Source organism: Salmo salar, chromosome 03 (genome assembly GCF_965601325.2).
Source record: "Salmo salar chromosome 03, fSalSal1, whole genome shotgun sequence".
In the NCBI taxonomy this organism is placed as follows: Eukaryota; Metazoa; Chordata; class Actinopteri; order Salmoniformes; family Salmonidae; genus Salmo; species Salmo salar.
The window spans coordinates 100902713-100922390 of record NC_138293.1 but is presented as its reverse complement, the minus strand read 5'-3'; the positions used below and the strand labels follow the sequence as shown (position 1 = coordinate 100922390).

Sequence of the window (19678 nt, the reverse complement as noted above, 5' to 3'; positions counted from 1 at the left end):
TGACCGGGTGAGTGTAGATAGACCACAGACGCTCAGTGATGATGCAACAACAGACAGATACAGGTTGTAATGTATGGACCGTTCAGCAACGACAGACAGATACAGGTTGTAATGTATGGACCGTTCAGCAACGACAGACAGATACAGGTTGTAATGTATGGACCGTTCAGCAACGACAGACAGATACATGTTGTAATGTATGGACCGTTCAGCAACGACAGACAGATACAGGTTGTAATGTATGGACCGTTCAGCAACAACAGACAGATACAGGTTGTAATGTATGGACCGTTCAGCAACGACAGACAGATACAGGTTGTAATGTATGGACCGTTCAGCAACGACAGACAGATACAGGTTGTAATGTATGGACCGTTCAGCAACAACAGACAGATACAGGTTGTAATGTATGGACCGTTCAGCAACAACAGACAGATACAGGTTGTAATGTATGGACCGTTCAGCAACAACAGACAGATACAGGTTGTAATGTATGGACCGTTCAGCAACAACAGACAGATACAGGTTGTAATGTATGGACCGTTCAGCAACGACAGACAGATACAGGTTGTAATGTATGGACCGTTCAGCAACGACAGACAGATACAGGTTGTAATGTATGGACCGTTCAGCAACAACAGACAGATACAGGTTGTAATGTATGGACCGTTCAGCAACAACAGACAGATACAGGTTGTAATGTATGGACCGTTCAGCAACGACAGACAGATACAGGTTGTAATGTATGGACCGTTCAGCAACGACAGACAGATACAGGTTGTAATGTATGGACCGTTCAGCAACGACAGACAGATACATGTTGTAATGTATGGACCGTTCAGCAACGACAGACAGATACAGGTTGTAATGTATGGACCGTTCAGCAACAACAGACAGATACAGGTTGTAATGTATGGACCGTTCAGCAACGACAGACAGATACAGGTTGTAATGTATGGACCGTTCAGCAACGACAGACAGATACAGGTTGTAATGTATGGACCGTTCAGCAACGACAGACAGATACAGGTTGTAATGTATGGACCGTTCAGCAACAACAGACAGATACAGGTTGTAATGTATGGACCGTTCAGCAACGACAGACAGATACAGGTTGTAATGTATGGACCGTTCAGCAACGACAGACAGATACAGGTTGTAATGTATGGACCGTTCAGCAACAACAGACAGATACAGGTTGTAATGTATGGACCGTTCAGCAACGACAGACAGATACAGGTTGTAATGTATGGACCGTTCAGCAACGACAGACAGATACAGGTTGTAATGTATGGACCGTTCAGCAACAACAGACAGATACAGGTTGTAATGTATGGACCGTTCAGCAACAACAGACAGATACAGGTTGTAATGTATGGACCGTTCAGCAACAACAGACAGATACAGGTTGTAATGTATGGACCGTTCAGCAACAACAGACAGATACAGGTTGTAATGTATGGACCGTTCAGCAACAACAGACAGATACAGGTTGTAATGTATGGACCGTTCAGCAACGACAGACAGATACAGGTTGTAATGTATGGACCGTTCAGCAACAACAGACAGATACAGGTTGTAATGTATGGACCGTTCAGCAACAACAGACAGATACAGGTTGTAATGTATGGACCGTTCAGCAACGACAGACAGATACAGGTTGTAATGTATGGACCGTTCAGCAACAACAGACAGATACAGGTTGTAATGTATGGACCGTTCAGCAACAACAGACAGATACAGGTTGTAATGTATGGACCGTTCAGCAACAACAGACAGATACAGGTTGTAATGTATGGACTGCTACCAGAGAGTCATGATTCATATGACAACAATGAGACAACACACATGACCAGTCATAACAGTCTCGCCACTCTCCCTACAGCATGACCCTATGAGACAGTGACATCCACTGTGTGTGTGTACATACTAACCCACATTATGTCTGGCCCACTGTTCTACATGAAACCAGGACAGAGAGATCCCTCTGGGACCTAACTACAGGTGGAAACACTACTACCATACCCCGTGTACAGACAAGCAGAATACCCAGGACCTGTTTCCAGGACACAGATTAAGCCTAGTTCAATTTACATTCTCCATTGAAAATGCTTCTTAGTCCAAAACTAGTGTTCATCTGTGACTGGGAAAATCCCCCCTCAATGTTTAATCAGAATTCTACTGACTACATGGTTGGTATGATCATTTAACCTCTGACCTTAAGGCTGCATAGCGCTAATGCTAAAAGTGACAGTTAAATATAGTTCCATGACATCCTCTTTGGCATGGCCCCTGTAGAGATACTACAACATGCAGCTATACATCAGATGTGAAATCAGATCTACTGAGGCAGGACAGGACAGAGGGAGAGTGCAGGGTGTATCAAAAGCCTGAGCTACTTAACCTATTTCTGAGAGGCCAGAGACAAGATTCCTCTACTGTAGTTCCTGTTACGTCATGTCGTTTGACTTGTATATACTCTCTGGTACTGAAGTCCACATGACAGACAGGGAGGGTCTCTGGTACTGAAGTCCACATGACAGACAGGGAGGGTCTCTGGTACTGAAGTCCACATGACAGACAGGGAGGGTCTCTGGTACTGAAGTCCACATGACAGACAGGGAGCGTCTCTGGTACTGAAGTCCACATGACAGACAGGGAGCGTCTCTGGTACTGAAGTCCACATGACAGACAGGGAGGGTCTCTGGTACTGAAGTCCACATGACAGACAGGGAGCGTCTCTGGTACTGAAGTCCACATGACAGACAGGGAGCGTCTCTGGTACTGAAGTCCACATGACAGACAGGGAGCGTCTCTGGTACTGAAGTCCACATGACAGACAGACAGGGTCTCTGGTACTGAAGTCCACATGACAGACAGGGAGGGTCTCTGGTACTGAAGTCCACATGACAGACAGGGAGCGTCTCTGGTACTGAAGTCCACATGACAGACAGGGAGCGTCTCTGGTACTGAAGTCCACATGACAGACAGACAGGGAGCATCTCTGGTACTGAAGTCTACAGTGTTCAGTCCTATACAGTCAGCCTGTCCTACAGTGTTCAGTCCTATACAGTCAGCCTGTCCTACAGTGTTCAGCCCTATACAGTCAGCCTGTCCTACAGTGTTCAGTCCTATACAGTCAGCCTGTCCTACAGTGTTCAGTCCTATACAGTCAGCCTGTCCTACAGTGTTCAGCCCTATACAGTCAGCCTGTCCTACAGTGTTCAGCCCTATACAGTCAGCCTGTCCTACAGTGTTCAGTCCTATACAGTCCTAACGCAAACAGAGTTAATAACCTCATCACAGACCCATGGTGTAAAATCAGTCACCCTGGCAACGAGAGAGATGAGAGAGACGATTTCACCCTGGGAGGAACAACCCTGAAACACAGCACCAACTATACTGACCTTGGTCTGACTAGAAGTTCATCTGGGCGGTTTGCCGTGGCCATAAAGTCTAACAGATAAAGCACGCAGAGAACCTTTTGCAATTAGAAAGACCCTGTATAAATGTAACCGAACAATTACAATTTGGCTTAAATTATTTTACTCTGTCATAACTACAATGTACAATTTAAAATATACATCATAAAGCCCCACTGAAATTTTACACCTGGAATTTTGAATAAATATTGTAGGTGTGCACATATATTGCCCCAAACCTAGCCTGTAGGGAGATTGGGAGATTCTTGGGAGATTTGGGAGATTCCCCCTAGTACAGATTCTGGACTCTAGCTAACACACTGTAATCCAGAATATTATCATCACACTGTAATCCAGAATATTATCATCACAAGGCTTTCTTATGCAAACACCACAACCCAGAGAGTGAATATTTAGTCAACTCACCCAAAAGCACCAGCTAATTTCAACCATTCAACCCATCAATAACCACATTAAAACAAATAGAAATCTCTATCCAAAATTCATACACTAATTATTGGCAAAACTAAAATTTCATTTAATTATAAACTTCAACGTTACCAGATAATAAATAGAGATATCAAAGCACAACACCTGGTCAAAATCAAAGAATTCAAACAAAGGAAGAAATGAACAGTGTACAGACTCACTGACCATAACCTGGCAATAGAGTCAGGGCACCATAGAAAAACATGGACGGCCAGAGAAGACAGACTGTAAACATTTTGCTCCAAATATCTCATTACATTTAAAGAAAGAATTGCAGGACTTCTTGAACTGCCTGTTGAGGAGAAAATGTGCCTTTTGTTAGGAGAAAACATAGAGACAGTAGATCTAGCTCCAGATTATATCCTGGTCTGTCATAATATAATAGAGACAGTAGATCTAGCTCCAGATTATATCCTGGTCTGTCATAATATAATAGAGACAGTAGATCTAGCTGCAGATTATATCCTGGTCTGTCATAATATAATAGAAATAGTAGATCTAGCTGCAGATTATATCCTGGTCTGTCATAATATAATAGAGATAGTAACCCCCACCATGTCATACACATGAGCCCTTGTTGATTTAATTTCTCAGTTGTTGCAGTTAGTTTGCTTTGTGTATTATACAGTGCCTTCAGAAAGTATTCACAACCCTAGATTTTTTCCCACATTGTTGTGTTACAAGGTGGGATTAAAATGGATTTAATTGTAATGTTTTTGTGTTTTAGGTTATTGTCCTGCTGAAAAGCTACATTTGTCTCCCAGTGTCTGTTGGAAAGCAGACTGAACCAGTTTTTCCTCTAAGATTTTGCCTGTGCTTAGCTCTATTCCTTTTATTTTGTATCCTCAAATAAAAACTCTGAAGTCCTTGTTGATGACAAGCATACCCATAACATGATGCAGCAACCACCATGCTTGGTACTCAGTGATGTGTTGTGTTGGATTTGGCCCAAACATAATGCTCTGTATTCAGGACAAAGTTATTTTCTTTATCCACATTTTTGCAGTATTTCTTTAGTTCCTTGTTGCAAACAGGATGTATGTTTTGGAATATTTTTATTCTGTACAGACTTCCTTCTTTTCACTCTGTCATTTAGGTTAGTATTGTGGAGTAACTACAATGTTGTTGAGGCATCTTCAGTTTTCTCCTATCAAAGACATTCAACTCTAAGTTTTTTTTAAAGTCACCATTGGCCAGGGGTGCAACTTTCACTGGGGGCATCGGTCTGCTTTAGGACCATACTACAGAGCGTGCAGACAGGCTGTGTGAAGGCTAAGCTTCTGAAAGTTTGGCTTACAGGATGAACGGAGGCAGCTGCTGTCTGTGTGTGTGTTGCGCTTTTTCTCTGAGTTGTAAAAGCAAGCAGAGCAGACACTGGCTACTCTTCATTTGACTGATGTAGGCAAGGTAACTGCTGTTTGACTTAACAGAAGAGAAAAAATATTATAATATATATATATATATATAAAATATTATAATATATATATATATATATATATATATATATATTAGACCTATGATATGAATTACAGTGCCCTCCAAAAAGTTATACTTTTGACTCATCTGTCCATAGAACATTCTTCCAAGATTCTTGATGATCATCCATGCGCTTTTTCGACAAATTTGAGTAAACTTTTTGGACGACATGGGTCCCAAACCCCGCATTCCACAGTAAGAACCACACACCAACGGTCAAGCATGGTGGTGGTAGTGTGATGGTTTGGAGATGCTTTGCTGCTTCAGGACCTGGACAACTTGCCTTAATAGAAGATAATTCTACAGGAGAATGTCAGGCCAGCTGTCTTTGAGCTGAAGCTGAAGCACAGCTGGTTGATGCTGCAAGACAATGATCCAAAAAACAATCAAGTCTACTGCTATAATTCAGACTGAGCTTGTGCAGTGGGAGAGACCACTGTAACTATAGGAACGGTCCTGGGAGAGGTCACTGTAACTATAGGAACGGTCCTGGGAGAGGTCACTGTATCTATAGGAACGGTCCTGGGAGAGTTCACTGTAGCTATAGGAACGGTCTTGGGAGAGGTCACTGTAGCTATAGGAACGGTCCTGGGAGAGGTCACTGTAGCTATAGGAACGGTCCTGGGAGAGGTCACTGTAACTATAGGAACAGTCCTGGGAGAGGTCACTGTAACTATAGGAACGGTCCTGGGAGAGACCACTGTAACTATAGGAACGGTCCTGGGAGAGGTCACTGTAACTATAGGAACGTCCTGGGAGAGACCACTGTAACTATAGGAACGGTCCTGGGAGAGACCACTGTAACTATAGGAACGGTCCTGGGAGAGACCACTGTAACTATAGGAACGGTCCTGGGAGAGGTCACTGTAGCTATAGGAACGGTCCTGGGAGAGACCACTGTAACTATAGGAACGGTCCTGGGAGAGACCACTGTAACTATAGGAACGTCCTGGGAGAGACCACTGTAACTATAGGAACGGTCCTGGGAGAGGTCACTGTAACTATAGGAACGGTCCTGGGAGAGGTCACTGTAACTATAGGAACGGTCCTGGGAGAGGTCACTGTAACTATAGGAACGGTCCTGGGAGAGACCACTGTAACTATAGGAACGGTCCTGGGAGAGAGCACTGACACAGTAGCTCTAGTGTTGTGTAATCACTGCTACAGTGGGGTGGGGGTTATTATTATGGAACACTGCAGATAGTAATACTGAACAGAGAGGTTTGACAACAGAGAGAGAGAGAGAGAGAGAGAGAGAGAGAGTTAGAGAAGTCTTCATAGCCTGTGATACTGAACAGAGGTTTGACAACACACACAGAGAGAGAGAGAGAGAGAGAGAGAGAGAGAGAAGTCTTCATAGCCTGTGATACTGAACAGAGGTTTGACAACACACAGAGAGAGAGAGAGAGAGAGAGAGAGAAGTCTTCATAGCCTGTGATACTGAACAGAGGTTTGACAACACACACAGAGAGAGAGAGAGAGAGAGAGAGAGAGAGAGAAGTCTTCATAGCCTGTGATACTGAACAGAGGTTTGACAACACACACAGAGAGAGAGAGAGAGAGAGAGAGAGAGAGAAGTCTTCATAGCCTGTGATACTGAACAGAGGTTTGACAACACACACACAGAGAGAGAGAGAGAAGTCGTCATAACATGTGTATATATTTTCTACTTGTTTATGAAGGATGCAGCAGCACGGCAAGCAGCTACAGACACCCAGAAACAGGAAGAGGTAACATCAAAGCTCTGAGATAAAGACAGCTACAGGAAGAGGTAACGTCAAAGCTCAGAGATAAAGACAGCTAAAATCCAGAAAACATTCCTTAACCCAGGATACTTCAACTGGTAACTATCATTCCTTAACCCAGGATACTTCAACTGGTGACTATCATTCCTTAACCCAGGATACTTCAACTGGTGACTATGATTCCTTAACCCAAGATACTTCAACTGGTGACTATCGTCCCTTAACCCAGGATACTTCAACTGGTGACTATCGTTCCTTAACCCAGGATACTTCAACTGGTGACTATCGTTCCTTAACCCAGGATACTTCAACTGGAGACTATCGTTCCTTAACCCAAGATACTTCAACTGGTGACTATCGTTCCTTAACCCAGGATACTTCAACTGGTGACTATCGTTCCTTAACCCAGGATACTTCAACTGGTGACTATCGTTCCTTAACCCAGGATACTTAAACTGGTGACTATCGTTCCTTAACCCAGGATACTTCAACTGGTGACTATCGTTCCTTAACCCAAGATACTTCAACTGGTGACTATCGTTCCTTAACCCAGGATACTTCAACTGGTGACTATCGTTCCTTAACCCAGGATACTTCAACTGGTGACTATCGTTCCTTAACCCAGGATACTTCAACTGGTGACTATCGTCCCTTAACCCAGGATACTTCAACTGGTGACTATCGTTCCTTAACCCAGGATACTTCAACTGGTGACTATCATCCCTTAACCCAGGATACTTCAACTGGTGACTATCGTTCCTTAACCCAGGATACTTCAACTGGTGACTATCATTCCTTAACCCAGGATACTTCAACTGGTGACTATCATTCCTTAACCCAGGATACTTCAACTGGTGACTATCATCCCTTACCCCAGGATACTTCAACTGGTGACTATCATCCCTTACCCCAGGATACTTCAACTGGTGACTATCATCCCTTACCCCAGGATACTTCAACTGGTGACTATGATTCCTTACCCCAGGATACTTCAACTGGTGACTATGATTCCTTAACCCAGGATACTTCAACTGGTGACTATCGTTCCTTAACCCAGGATACTTCAACTGGTGACTATGCTGGAAAATGAAGAAAAAGGAGCACTCTGTGTCAATCTGATAGATATTTCATTTGAACTGATGCCTGTTTTGGGTATACCTTTCCCCCCATATAGACAGAGCTCTCAGAGTGGTGTCTACGGTGTTGTGATCATTGTGTAACATCAAAATGAGACGTTACATGACTCTCTGTAAAAGGTGCTAGATCAACAGCAGTACAGGTTGAATTGAGTTCCTCCAGCCCAACCCTGGGAAGTTCAGTCTACTCTATTCTAGCCTTCCCACACGTCATCCCCGTCTGTCTCTGTAGGGACTTGGAGAGTGCTGGGTGCATCTCAAATGGCACCCTATTCCCTATATAGTGCACTACTTTTGACCAGGGCCTATGAGGCTAAAGTAGTTCACTAAATGGGGAATAGGCAAGGTGCCATTTGGGAACATATCCATGCTGTCAGAAGTTGACGTGATTGTGTACTAAAGCCTTCATGGAGCCAGTGATCCCACAACAACAGTCCCACCCACATGGTCTAGGCTGTGACCTACAGTAACCTGACAGGTTCCCTGTCTAAAGCACTACTTTTCCTATTGACATCCTTATGATGCATTATAACCACATTATGATGCATTACACAGAGATCCTATACAAGTAGTTATCGTTATTAATTATATGGGACTATACCTGCAAACTCTGGACTAAGAGATAATAGATATCCTTAAAGTAAAAGTGTTACCGGCTATTGTTATGCAAATGAATCCTAGCCGCTGTTAGAACCAGAATAAACTGCCTTCCACTGGGCGCTATCAGAAGAGCACTGCACTGTTGCACAACAACTGTAGCCTAGTGCCTCATGAACCGGTTCCGACTGGATCAGTCTGGATCCCTTCCGCAGAGAAGAGGCAAGAAGAATTGAGTCTGCCTGTCTGCAGCAGACTAAAAGAACGCAGAGTAAAAGCGACACAAAACGAAATGACCATCTATTCTCTAGGCTCCATAGGACAGCAGCGCTACAGTGTAGTGACGTTATAGACTAGTAGCCTGTCTGGCAGCGCAGGTGACCTATTCACTACCTACTCTACTGTATTGTATTGCTAACTAGGATATAGGCAAAAGCGCTCACGTCAAGACAGAACGTGTCCAGAGTCACTGCTAACTAAATGCAGATGTGTCTTGCAAAGACGATTGAAAAGCGGCTTTATGAGCCACACAACAGCTAGGGCAGTACCGCGCGGTGGGTTCGACATGTCACATGTCTGTGCGTCCTAGTGTGTGCAGAGTTATTTGGTGGTTTGTGTGTGTGTGTGTGTGTGAGAGAGAGAGAGAGAGAGAGAGCGAGAAACACAGACAGATGACAGCGCATAGGGGAACTCACCGAGGCTTCACCCGGTACCGCTGGGAGCTTGGTGTCCGCTTGGGTCGTGCGGTAAGACTGGCTGGCTGAAACACTATGTAAAAACGGTGGAGACGCGTACTGGAAGGATGAACAGAAACACTGCCTTTAAATGATCAATCAGAATCTGTCCTTTTTGCTGGGAGGAGGCGGGTCCACGGGCAGGCTGACTGCGGCTCAGCCAATAGCAGAAGCCGAAGTAGTCAAAAGGAACTAATGCTGGCCAATGAGCGACGTGGCTTCCCAGTTCAGCGGAACTCCAGACGATTCATCGAAGCGAATCATGACATCTACGTTCACGAAGTATCCGTTTCACAGAACAGTGTCAAGGTAGCGGACTGGCTAAACACTAACCGCTCAATGATACAACTAGGAAACGGTATATTGGACTCATAAACAGATTTGGTCTTGTTATGTCAGAGTCTCAGAGAGCATGCCGTATAACAACCTAGTTTAAATGACTGATGGGCATGGATAAAATGTAGACCTGTGTACCAGACATACCTTTGCTCCTAGTCAATCATTCATAACGCGTATCAACGTTTGCCTAACAAGTTACTGGCTACAGTAGACCATGGACAGCTTTTCAGATGACACCCTAGCCTTCACTCTCCCGACATCTACTGCAGCCCTCATGCTCCACATACAACACCCGTTCTGCCAGTCACATTCTGTTAAAGGTCCCCAAAGAACACACATCCCTGGGTTTCTCATCTTTTCAGTTCGCTGCAGCTAGCGACTGGAACGAGCTGCAACAAACACTCAAACTGGACAGTTTTATCTCCATCTCTTCATTCAAAGACTCAATCATGGACACTCTTACTGACTGTTGTGGCTGCTTTGCGTGATGTATTGTTGTCTCTAACTTCTTGACCTTTGTGCTGTTGTCTGTGCCCAGTAATGTTTGTACCATGTTGTGTTGCTACCATGCTGTGTTGTCGTCTTAGGTCTCTCTTTATGTAGTTGTGTTGTCTCTCTTGTCGTGATGTGTGTTCTGTCTTGTATTTAATCACATTTATTTTTAATCCCAGCCCCCGTCCCCACAGGAGGCCTTTTGGTAGGCCGTCATTGTAAATAAGAATTTGTTCTTAACTGGCTTGCCTAGTTAAATAAAGGTTCAATAAGTACAAATAAAATTCTGATCTATCAGAACATAACATGGAACTGGACCTTTCTATGTGTTAACTGTTGATGAATGCAAATTGTCAGCAACACACATGCACAGATAATCAAAACATATCTGGTCACACACAACAAACTCAAACAACCAGTGGTGGAAAAAGTACCCAATTCTCATACTTGAGTTAAAGTAAAGGTACTTTAATAGAAAATGACTCAAGTAAAAGTAACCCAGTAAAATCATATTTGAGTAAAAGTCAAAAAGTATTTGGTTTTAAATACACTGCTCAAAAAAATAAAGGGAACACTTAAACAACACAATGTAACTCCAAGTCAATCACACTTCTGTGAAATCAAACTGTCCACTTAGGAAGCAACACTGATTGACAATAAATGTCACATGCTGTTGTGCAAATGGAATAGACATCAGGTGGAAATTATAGGCAATTAGCAAGACACCCCCAATAAAGGAGTGGTTCTGCAGGTGGTGACCACAGACCACTTCTCAGTTCCTATGCTTCCTGGCTGATGTTTTGGTCACTTTTGAATGCTGGCGGTGCTTTCTCTCTAGTGGTAGCATGAGACGGAGTCTACAACGCACACAAGTGGCTCAGGTAGTGCAGCTCATCCAGGATGGCACATCAATGCGAGCTGTGGCAAGAAGGTTTGCTGTGTCTGTCAGCGTAGTGTCCAGAGCATGGAGGCACTACCAGGAGACAGGCCAGTACATCAGGAGATGTGGAGGAGGCCGTAGGAGGGCAACAACCCAGCAGCAGGACCGCTACCTCCGCCTTTGTGCAAGGAGGAGCAGGAGAAGCACTGCCAGAGCCCTGCAAAATGACCTCCAGCAGGCCACAAATGTGCATGTGTCTGCTCAAACGGTCAGAAACAGACTCCATGAGGGTGGTAATGAGGGCCCGACGTCCACAGGTGGGGGTTGTGCTTACAGCCCAACCCCATGCAGGACGTTTGGCATTTGCCAGAGAACACCAGATTGGCAAATTCGCCACTGGCGCCCTGTGCTCTTCACAGATGAAAGCAGGTTCACACTGAGCACGTGACAGAGTCTGGAGACGCCGTGGAGAACGTTCTGCTGCCTGCAACATCCTCCAGCATGACCGGTTTGGCGGTGGGTCAGTCATGGTGTGGGGTGGCATTTCTTTGGGGGGCCGCACAGCCCTCCATGTGCTCGCTAGAGGTAGCCTGACTGCCATTAGGTACTGAGATGAGATCCTCAGACCCCTTGTGAGACCATATGCTGGTGTTGTTGGCCCTGGGTTCATCCTAATGCAAGACAATGCTCGACCTCATGTGGCTGGAGTGTGTCAGCAGTTCCTGCAAGAGGAAGGCATTGATGCTATGGACTGGCCCGCCCGTTCCCCAGACCTGAATCCAATTGAGCACATCTGGGACATCATGTCTCACTCCATCCACCAACGCCACGTTGCACCACAGACTGTCCAGGAGTTGGCGGATGCTTTAGTCCAGGTCTGGGAGGAGATCCCTCAGGATACTATCCGCCACCTCATCAGGAGCATGCCCAGGCGTTGTAGGGAGGTCATACAGGCACATGGAGGCCACACACACTACTGAGCCTCATTTTGACTTGTTTTAAGGACATTACATCAAAGTTGGATCAGCCTGTAGTGTGGTTTTCCACTTTAATTTTGAGTGTGACTCCAAATCCAGACCTCCATGGGTTGATAAATTGGATTTCCATTGATTCTTTTTGTGTGATTTTGTTGTCAGCACATTCAACTATGTCAAGAAAAAAGTATTTAATAAGATTATTTCTTTCATTCAGATCTAGGATGTGTTGTTTAAGTGTTCCCTTTATTTTTTTGAGCAGTATATATTTAAGTGTCAAAAGTAAATGTAATTGCTAAAATATACTTTAGTATCAAAAGTAAAAGTATATATCTTTTCAAATTCCTTATATTAAGCAAACCAGACGGCACCATATTCTTGTTTTTTAAATTTACGGATAGCCAGGGGCATGCTCCAAGACTCAGACATCATTTACACACGAAGCATGTGTTTAGTGAGTCCGCCAGATAAGAGGCAGTAGGGATGACCAGGGATGTTCTCTTGATAAGTGTGTGAATTAGACAACTTCCTTGTCCTGCTAAGCATTCAAAATGTAGAGTACTTTTGGATGTCAGGGAAAATATATGGAGTAAAAAGTTTTTAAAAATCTTTAACAATGTAGTGAAATAAAAGCAAAAGTGGTCAAAAATATAAATAGTAAAGTAAAGGACAGATACCCCCAAAAACTACTTAAGTAGTACTTTCAAGTATTTGTACTTAAGTACTTTACACCACTGCAAACAACCAACCATTTCATTTCGATTTGACATGTTATCTAAGACCTAAAAGCAGTAAAATGTCCTCACCTGATAGGCTGCTCTGACTGTAGAGGGAAACACCTGATAGGCTGCTCTGACTGTAGAGGACAACACCTGATAGGCTGCTCTGACTGTAGAGGACAACACCTGATAGGCTGCTCTGACTGTAGAGGACAACACCTGATAGGCTGCTCTGACTGTAGAGGACAACACCTGATAGGCTGCTCTGACTGTAGAGGACAACACCTGCCTTACATTGTTCTGACTGTAGAGGGCAACACCTGCCTTACATTGTTCTGACTGTAGAGGACAACACCTGCCTGACATTGTTCTGACTGTAGAGGGCAACACCTGCCTTACATTGTTCTGACTGTAGAGGACAACACCTGCCTGACATTGTTCTGACTGTAGAGGGCAACACCTGCCTTACATTGTTCTGACTGTAGAGGGCAACACCTGCCTTACATTGTTCTGACTGTAGAGGACAACACCTGCCTGACATTGTTCTGACTGTAGAGGGCAACATCTACCTTACATTGTTCTGACTGTAGAGGACAACACCTGCCTGACATTGTTCTGACTGTAGAGGGCAACATCTACCTGACATTGTTCTGATGGTAGAGGACAACACCTGCCTGACATTGTTCTGACTGTAGAGGGCAACACCTGCCTGACATTGTTCTGATGGTAGAGGACAACACCTGCCTTACATTGTTCTGATGGTAGAGGGCAACACCTGCCTTACATTGTTCTGACTGTAGAGGGCAACACCTGCCTTACATTGTTCTGACTGTAGAGGACAACACCTGCCTGACATTGTTCTGACTGTAGAGGGCAACACCTGCCTTACATTGTTCTGACTGTAGAGGGCAACACCTGCCTTACATTGTTCTGACTGTAGAGGACAACACCTGCCTGACATTGTTCTGACTGTAGAGGGCAACACCTGCCTTACATTGTTCTGATGGTAGAGGGCAACACCTGCCTTACATTGTTCTGACTGTAGAGGGCAACACCTGCCTTACATTGTTCTGACTGTAGAGGACAACACCTGCCTGACATTGTTCTGACTGTAGAGGGCAACACCTGCCTTACATTGTTCTGACTGTAGAGGGCAACACCTGCCTTACATTGTTCTGACTGTAGAGGACAACACCTGCCTGACATTGTTCTGACTGTAGAGGGCAACACCTGCCTTACATTGTTCTGACTGTAGAGGGCAACACCTGCCTGACATTGTTCTGACTGTAGAGGACAACACCTGCCTGACATTGTTCTGACTGTAGAGGGCAACACCTGCCTGACATTGTTCTGACTGTAGAGGACAACACCTACCTGACATTGTTCTGACTGTAGAGGACAACACCTGCCTGACATTGTTCTGACTGTAGAGGACAACACCTACCTGACATTGTTCTGACTGTAGAGGACAACACCTACCTGACATTGTTCTGACTGTAGAGGGCAACACCTGCCTTACATTGTTCTGACTGTAGAGGACAACACCTGCCTGACATTGTTCTGACTGTAGAGGACAACACCTGCCTGACATTGTTCTGATGGTAGAGGGCAACACTATTTACCTACTCTCCACTCCTTCAGCTCTATAGGACCAGGGCCCGTCTCAGAGTAGAAGTGATGATCTAGGATCTGTCCTAGATCATCCTAGATCAGCACTCTTACGCTTTGTGGATATGGGCCCTGGGTTGAGAATACTGTTCTCTATAACCCTACTGCATAACAAACCCACTGTTCTCTACAGCCCTACTGTATAACACAAACCCACTGTTCTCTATAGCCCTACTGCATAACACAACCCCACTGTTCTCTACAGCCCTACTGCATAACACAACCCCACTGTTCTCTACAGCCCTACTGCATAACACAACCCCACTGTTCTCTATAGCCCTACTGCATAACACAACCCCACTGTTCTCTACAGCCCTACTGCATAACACAACCCCACTGTTCTCTACAGCCCTACTGCATAACACAACCCCACTGTTCTCTATAGCCCTACGGCACCTCCGTACCTTCAGGCTCTGATCAGGCCCTACACCCAAACAAGGGCACTCCGTTCATCCACCTCTGGCCTGCTCGCCTCCCTACCTCTGAGGAAGCACAGTTCCCGCTCAGCCCAGTCAAAACTGTTCGCTGCTCTGGCACCCCAATGGTGGAACAAGCTCCCTCACGACGCCAGGACAGCGGAGTCAATCACCACCTTCCGGAGACACCTGAAACCCCACCTCTTTAAGGAATACCTGGGATAGGATAAAGTAATCCTTCTAATCCCCCCTCAAAAGATTTAGATGCACTATTGTAAAGTGGTTGTTCCACTGGATATTATAAGGTGAATGCACCAATTTGTAAGTCGCTCTGGATAAGAGCGTCTGCTAAATGACTTAAATGTAAATGCATAACAAACCCACTGTTCTCTACAGCCCTACTGCATAACAAACCCACTGTTCTCTACAGCCCTACTGCATAACACAACCCCACTGTTCTCTATAGCCCTACTGCATAACACAACCCCACTGTTCTCTATAGCCCTACTGCATAACACAAACCCACTGTTCTCTATGGTCCTACTGCATAACACAACCCCACTGTTCTCTATAGCCCTACTGCATAACACAACCCCACTGTTCTCTATAGCCCTACTGCATAACACAACCCCACTGTTCTCTATAGCCCTACTGCATAACACAACCCCACTGTTCTCTACAGTCCTACTGCATAACACAACCCCACTGTTCTCTATAGCCCTACTGCATAACAAACCCACTGTTCTCTACAGCCCTACTGCATAACACAACCCCACTGTTCTCTATAGCCCTACTGCATAACACAACCCCACTGTTCTCTATAACCCTACTGCATAACACAACCCCACTGTTCTCTACAGCCCTACTGCATAACACAACCCCACTGTTCTCTACAGCCCTACTGCATAACACAACCCCACTGTTCTCTATAACCCTACTGCATAACAACCCCACTGTTCTCTACAGCCCTACTGCATAACACAACCCCACTGTTCTCTATAGCCCTACTGCATAACACAACCCCACTGTTCTCTATAACCCTACTGCATAACACAACCCCACTGTTCTCTATAGCCCTACTGCATAACACAACCCCACTGTTCTCTATAGCCCTACTGCATAACACAACCCCACTGTTCTCTACAGCCCTACTGCATAACACAACCCCACTGTTCTCTATAACCCTACTGCATAACACAACCCCACTGTTCTCTACAGCCCTACTGCATAACACAACCCCACTGTTCTCTATAGCCCTACTGCATAACACAACCCCACTGTTCTCTATAACCCTACTGCATAACACAACCCCACTGTTCTCTATAGCCCTACTGCATAACAAACCCACTGTTCTCTATGGTCCTACTGCATAACACAACCCCACTGTTCTCTATAGCCCTACTGCATAACACAACCCCACTGTTCTCTATAGACCCTACTGCATAACACAACCCCACTGTTCTCTACAGCCCTACTGCATAACACAACCCCACTGTTCTCTACAGCCCTACTGCATAACACAACCCCACTGTTCTCTATAACCCTACTGCATAACAACCCCACTGTTCTCTACAGCCCTACTGCATAACACAACCCCACTGTTCTCTATAGCCCTACTGCATAACAACCCCACTGTTCTCTATAGCCCTACTGCATAACACAACCCCACTGTTCTCTATAACCCTACTGCATAACAACCCCACTGTTCTCTACAGCCCTACTGCATAACACAACCCCACTGTTCTCTATAGCCCTACTGCATAACACAACCCCACTGTTCTCTATAACCCTACTGCATAACACAACCCCACTGTTCTCTATAACCCTACTGCATAACAAACCCACTGTTCTCTACAGCCCTACTGCATAACACAACCCCACTGTTCTCTATAGCCCTACTGCATAACACAACCCCACTGTTCTCTATAACCATACTGCATAACACAACCCCACTGTTCTCTACAGCCCTACTGCATAACACAACCCCACTGTTCTCTATAGCCCTACTGCATAACACAACCCCACTGTTCTCTATAGCCCTACTGCATAACACAACCCCACTGTTCTCTATAGCCCTACTGCATAACACAACACCACTGTTCTCTATAGCCCTACTGCATAACAAACCCACTGTTCTCTATAGCCCTACTGCATAACAAACCCACTGTTCTCTACAGCCCTACTGCATAACACAACCCCACTGTTCTCTACAGCCCTACTGCATAACACAACCCCACTGTTCTCTATAGCCCTACTGCATAACACAACCCCACTGTTCTCTATAACCCTACTGCATAACAAACCCACTGTTCTCTACAGCCCTACTGCATAACACAACCCCACTGTTCTCTACAGCCCTACTGCATAACAAACCCACTGTTCTCTATAACCCTACTGCATAACACAACCCCACTGTTCTCTATAGCCCTACTGCATAACACAACCCCACTGTTCTCTACAGTCCTACTGCATAACACAACCCCACTGTTCTCTACAGCCCTACTGCATAACACAACCCCACTGTTCTCTATAGCCCTACTGCATAACACAACCCCACTGTTCTCTATAGCCCTACTGCATAACACAACCCCACTGTTCTCTACAGCCCTACTGCATAACACAACCCCACTGTTCTCTACAGCCCTACTGCATAACACAACCCCACTGTTCTCTATAACCCTACTGCATAACACAACCCCACTGTTCTCTATAACCCTACTGCATAACACAACCCCACTGTTCTCTACAGCCCTACTGCATAACACAACCCCACTGTTCTCTATAGCCCTACTGCATAACACAAACCCACTGTTCTCTACAGCCCTACTGCATAACACAACCCCACTGTTCTCTATAGCCCTACTGCATAACAAACCCACTGTTCTCTATAACCCTACTGCATAACACAACCCACTGTTCTCTATAACCCTACTGCATAACAAACCCACTGTTCTCTATAACCCTACTGCATAACACAACCCACTGTTCTCTACAGCCCTACTGCATAACAACCCCACTGTTCTCTATAGCCCTACTGCATAACACAAACCCACTGTCTCTAACACATCAACTCACCCTCATCAAAGCCAACGGGCACAATGAAAGAAAGCAACACAGGAGGGTACACAGAGTGACAGCCTAACATTAATGACATGCATGTCATTCTCTCATGGCTCAAAGTGGAAGAGAGATTGACTTCCTCATTACTTTTTGTAAGAGGTGTTGACAAGCTGAAGGTACCGAGCTGTCTGTTTAAACTACTGGCACACAGCTCAGACAGCCATGCATACCACACAAGACATGCCACATGTCTCTTCACAGTCCCCAAGTCCAGAACAGACTATGGGAGGTGCACAGTACTACATAGAGCCATGACAACATGGAACTCTATTCCACATCAGGTAACTGATGCCAGCAGTAGATTCAGATTTAAAAAGCAGGTCAAATCAAAGTTTATTTGTCACGTGCGCCGAATACAACAGGTATAGACCTTACAGTGAAATGCTTACTGACAGGCTCTAACCAACAGTGCAAAAAAGGTGAACAATAGTTAAGTCAAGAAATAAAAACAACAGTAAAAAGACAGTGAAAAATAACAGTAGCAATACACCTTATGGAACACTAACATAGGCACAGATACCTGCATACACACACATGATAACACTATACACACACGTACACATGGATTTTGGGTTGCAGATATGTGGTAGTGGAGTATGGACCTGAGGGCACACACTTAGTGTGTTGTGAATTCTGTAATGAATGTATTGTAATGTTTTTAAAATTGTATAACTGGCTTAATTTTGCCGGACCAGGAAGAGTAGCTGCTGCCTTGGGAGGAACTAACGGGTATCCATAATAAACCCCAGGAAGAGTAGCTGCTGCCTTGGCAGGAACTAATGGGGATCCATAATAAACCCCCAGGAAGAGTAGCTGCTGCCTTGGCAGGAACTAACGGGGATCCATAATAAACCCCAGGAAGAGTAGCTGCTGCCTTGGCAGGAACTAACGGGGATCCATAATAAACCCCAGGAAGAGTAGCTGCTGCCTTGGCAGGAACTAATGGGGATCCATAATAAACCCCAGGAAGAGTAGCTGCTGCCTTGGCAGGAACTAATGGGGATCCATAATAAACCCCCAGGAAGAGTAGCTGCTGCCTTGGCAGGAACTAATGGGGATCCATAATAAACCCCAGGAAGAGTAGCTGCTGCCCTGGCAGGAACTAATGGGGATCCATAATAAATACAAATACACCCTCAGAGGAATAGACAGCCTGCACACATCAACTATAACTTATGAGAGGAACACATAGCTCCCTCTGCTGGTCACTCTGGGGAATGGCACTGTTTCATCTCTGTACAGAACACAGAGCTCCCTCTGCTGGTCACTCTGGGGAATGGCACTGTTTCATCTCTGTACAGAACACAGAGCTCCCTCTGCTGGTCACTCTGGGGAATGGCACTGTTTCATCTCTGTACAGAACACAGAGCTCCCTCTGCTGGTCACTCTGGAGAATGGCACTGTTTCATCTCTGTACAGAACACAGAGCTCCCTCTGCTGGTCACTCTGGAGAATGGCACTGTTTCATCTC

General features: G+C 45.1%; 1 protein-coding gene across 1 annotated transcript in view; it reads right to left on the bottom strand.

Moving 5' to 3' along the window:
• Positions 1–10293, bottom strand: part of LOC106602007 (4-aminobutyrate aminotransferase, mitochondrial) — a 58580-nt gene extending 48287 nt beyond the window's left edge. The window contains exon 1 of the mRNA XM_045715929.2: positions 9561–10293. The gene's annotated coding sequence lies outside the window, so the exon portion shown is untranslated. The remainder of the gene's footprint in view (positions 1–9560) is intronic.
• Positions 10294–19678: the final 9385 nt, after the last annotated feature.